The 4777-nt window shown below is 38.1% G+C and overlaps 1 protein-coding gene across 2 annotated transcripts in view; it reads right to left on the bottom strand.

Annotated features, from left to right (window-relative positions):
* Positions 1-4777, bottom strand: part of PRKN (parkin RBR E3 ubiquitin protein ligase) — a 938258-nt gene that overhangs the window by 733137 nt on the left and 200344 nt on the right. The gene's annotated exons all lie outside the window — the stretch shown is intronic.

Below are 4777 nucleotides of genomic sequence, written 5' to 3'. Positions count from 1 at the left end.
TTCTATAATTTGTAATAAAAAAATGGCCTCATGACTGACGTTTAAGTTGGAAGGAAAAAGGGGGAGGGAGGGGGGTTGAAAAAGAAAGGCAGCTTAAATTTCTCCCAACATAGCTGAAGCTCAGATATAAAGCCGTTTGACTTTCAAAGGCCACAACTATGATAGCTGACTGCCAATTTGCAGTTTGCAATGTAACGCTCTTACTCCATAAACTAGGGCAACAGAGAATACATCTTTCAAGTCCTAAATCATTTTTCCCCATGAATTCATTTGTTTTGCTGGCATGAAAAAGCAGAGATGGGAGTCACATTCATCCCCTTCTCTTCCCCACAAATGTACATTTATATTGTTGGCAAAAAAGAACATAAAGGAAATAATGATTTAAATGATACATTTAGAAGCAATCACTGACAATTCTTCCTCTCTGCCATGCCCAGGTGTGAAGCGTGGGGGTTGATCTGCGATCCAGGCTGTCTGTCTTTTCACAAAAGGAAAACGTTTCTCATCATAAAGACACCTTACCTCTCCATCAGTCATTTATGCATTATTTCCCATCCTGTATTATTTGAGGAATGGGGGGGGGGGGAGCTGAAGCTATTTTCGTGAGTGTACACATTAAACATCGTTTTCCCATTTCCCATTTCTTTTGTGAAGTTGGCTTTTTCTTCTTTCCAACTTGTTTTGTTCTGGGTTTCTTTATTTATTATTACTGTAGCAGCTATCAGCTTTTTTCATTAACAGTGAACTGAAACTACCTTTCCCAAGACTGCTACTCACCTGACACCTGACAAAGTTCAATTTCAGACTGTTCCCTTCCAAGGAATACCGAATAGCCCTTTGGTGCATTCTAATGGCTGCTATAGAAAATAAGTGCTGTTTGTGTTTAAAGGTGGGGAGGAGATTTAAAGTAAGTAAATTCCCAAAAGTAAGTGATTCTCCAAATTGAACTGTAACAGAGATTTTTGTGGCCTAAAAAGAACTACACTCCTATTGGGATTTCCCTATTCCTGAGTAGCTGAACACATGATGGGCTCTGATGCATAGCCCTGTCTCCCAAAAAGGATGTGACAAATCTGCAGAGCAACCATTTGCAAGTGTTGAAGTCTGTAAAGGAGAAGCCCACATTTAAACACAGAAAATTCACAATGTAAACATGGGGGAGGGGGATGTGACACGCCAGTCATGGTATTTGATGCTCATGGACAGTACAGGTGGTCCAACTCCATTCCACCATCCCATGTTGTTCTCCTATGCAGACACAAGAAAACTAAAATGAAGTTCAGGTTTGTTTTTCCCATATTCAAGATCATTTGTTCCACAAAAGCAAGGTGGTGCTAATTTGCTTTTAATTCCAGCATCTACAGAAGCTATCTTTCAACTGACCTGGTGTATCTTGGATAGCATTGGCATTCGTTCTTTACTGGAGAGTAGGGCTAAATGATGTTTTGAGGCTCCTACTATAGTGTCCAGGTATTCTGGCCAGCTAATATATCAGATCTGCCGGTTTTATTCCTCTTAGTACTATTACAAGTTCTTCCTTGTGCTTTTCAAAGAATCTTTAAGTGACTTCATATGTCTCTCTTTATAAATCATCTTTCATCTGAGCCCAGAACTTGTTTTCAACAGGCTTCATCAACAGGAACAGCTTTTTATACTACTGAAAAAAAAAAGACCAAGCTTTGATTGGTCTTATCCAGGTCCTATTCTATCTTTGTCTTTGGTCATCTTGGCTCTCTTTCTTTACACACACACACAAAAGTTTAGGTGTTAGTAGAGATAGGTAAACATCTACTATATAGGATCTCACACAGTACTGACATTACATAAATATGTCAGCAGTAGGAGTCAGAGAAAAATATTTAAAGATGCTAAAAAGGGACTACAGTGGGGAAAACCTGATTCCTTTCACACATAACACAAGCCAAGAAAGCACAAGGAAACTGAACTTCACATTAAGTACATTATGGATTTAATATATGAGAGATAGGCAGGTGTCATGACTTCAATGATGGCATTCAAGCAATACTGGGAGATTTCCATTCCCCTTATTTTGATTCATACATTTAGCATCAAAAACCCACATGGCATTTGGCATGCACAGCTGTTTCTGACTTCAGATGAGATTTCAGAATATACAGTAGATGCCTATAAAATACTCTGAATTACTTTCACAGTCATCCAGGCTGACATTTATTTATGGTAGTTTGTTGCTGCTATGAATAACCAGATAGAACTGGCCTGTTTATTTGTGATCGATGAGATATGAACCAAGCTTCTGGGAATCTTTGGCACTTCAGATTCAATTTCCAATAAGACTAAGAAGTAACTGTGGCTCATCTACAACAAGGAAAGTGGCAGTAAGACATGGAAAGGAACAATGCTGGAGGAGTGAACTATGTTCCATTTTTACTGCTTTGTTTCCTAATGTTTATTCCAACTTCCATAAAGTCATGCTATAACATAGCACAAAAAAAGTTTTTACAAAAAAAGGCAAAACACTGACTATATTACAAAACACACCCTTGGGTTTTAATGAATTCAAAAGTGTTGACACTTTTCTTATATCCCTATGTGTCATACATACAGCCAGATCCTGTAGATGTTTCTAAATTCAATTGCTTACAGTGAGACTTCGTTCCAAACAAGTGTGCTTAAGATTATAGCTTTAGCCACTGTATATGTTCAGTTGATTGCTGCTTTTTTTCATTTTGGTTTGTAACTCATCCCACTAATGTTCAGGCTGAATAGTCACACTCCATTATGTCATTCATTTTCATAACAAGGCTAAGTGATGGGCCACTAGCATACCAATTTGGCAAATGACAGTTACTCCTTTGCCCAAGATCAGCCACAGCACTCTTTATAAATCATCTTTCATAGAAGCCTAGAACTTGTTTTCAACAAGTTCCATCAATGGTAACATCTTATCATACCATTGTCTCCTCAGGCAGCCTGAGGCCAGCCATCAGCACAGAACAATACACATGCAAATCACTCCTGCATTCCCAGGCTCACACAGTATATATACACCCAATTTTTCCAGGCAAAGCATTCTCTGAAGATGCCAGCCACAGATGCTGGCGAAATGCCAGGAAGGAACTTTTATGGAACATGGCCACATAGCCCGAAAAACCCACAAAAAACTCTCTCTATCCTGCCTGAAGTTAAACAGATGAATAGCTAGTGAGTTTGTTCTGCTTTAGTAGAAATCTGATGTACTAAGGTGCAGGCTGAAGGCACACATAACACCTTAATAAACCTAAGCAGGTCTGTGGCTGAATGGAGATTGCTTAGAAGCACCATGGATAGTACCTTGAGTTCCTGACTGGAGGAAAGCTGGGAAATACATGCATTAACCAAATGAAAAAGGAAACCTAAGGTCACATAGGAATTTGTTTGTCTCATCAAAGTTGTGTTCCAGTTCCACAGACATTTCACTGTAGAAGCCCATAGATTCATGCACTAATGTTTCACTTTACACATGAAGAAAACATTCATGTTGGCTCATACGAAGTTCCATCTAGACCAGCATTATTGTCCTTAAAGTGGCAGCTAGAAATCTACATGAAACCACAAGCAGGGCATGAGTGAAATAGCATCTTCCTGCTCATGTTCCCCACCAACAGGTATTGAAAGACATACTCTGGTGGGAACTCTGACTATCACTAAAACTAGCATTTAGCTAAAGCACACATTTACAAGAAGATATAAAACTTTTATGGGAATGAGAAGATAAAATTTCACACAAAAACGATAGTGTAAGCTGCATAGATAAAGCAAAAGCGAGGCATTTGACATAACTAGACAAAAATCCAGTGCTCGCCAGACACACACAAAGAGGAGGAGAGAGAACCAATCAATAAAATGCATAACAAATAATACACAGTGGCAGAACTAAGAAAAGTGAAAAATGTTAACTTATGTAGAACTATATATACTGAAAGAAACTGCCAAAAATCCATAAACTTGGTCCCACAGAAGGGATAAAATTCTAGCTTTGTCAATATCTGCTTAGAACAGCCTCCTGATGTATTGTGTTTTTGGAAACTTTTCCTTATATATGCTTTGCTATAGAATTCTCTACAAAATACTGAATCATGAAGCATGACTTTGCAGCAAGGCATGCATATTTTTTCTTATGTCTATTTACATTTAAAATAGCCTGGTTTACACTATTTATTCAATAGCTGTCCAAAACAGAACAATCAATTGTGAATTAATGTGAAATTCCATGAAAACATCCATGTCCACCCTTAACAACACTTCAAAGAAAGATTTGGTTAAATCCAATAAGCAGGATTGTATATAGATGTCAATCAGTAGGCACTTTAATATATCTATTTCTGTTTTTCAAATACTGCAATGTCACACTTATTGTTTCATAATTAGCTGTGAGAGTTGGATGCACATACAACCCATACTCATCTCTAATGTGGCTCAAATGGTTCTGTGGGGAAACATTTCCAGTACCTGTACTTACCAGCTTCACTGCAACACTTAAACACCAACTTCAATTTCACAGCATATTTGTTAACTGCATTTCTCTTTGCCCCCAAATCACATTGTCTCATGCATGAAAACATAAATGATAGAAAAGAGAAAGAGAGCAAGAAAAGCCTGTTAGGAAAGATGTCTAGGTACATATGCACAGCTCTATTTCACTGTTAACCACGAGTAGCAGTGGGAGAGAATTCACCAAACCAAGAGTGTTAATTGAATTGACATCTCCTATTCAAAAGTCTTTTCTTGCAACAGATTATGTGGAGGAAAAAGGTAC

This window comes from Sceloporus occidentalis, unplaced genomic scaffold, assembly GCF_023333645.1.
Source record: "Sceloporus occidentalis isolate IW3139 unplaced genomic scaffold, rSceOcc1.0.p SCAF_6, whole genome shotgun sequence".
Lineage (NCBI taxonomy): Eukaryota > Metazoa > Chordata > Lepidosauria > Squamata > Phrynosomatidae > Sceloporus > Sceloporus occidentalis.
Note: the sequence above shows the minus strand (reverse complement) of the source record. Positions and strands in the feature narration are given on the sequence as shown.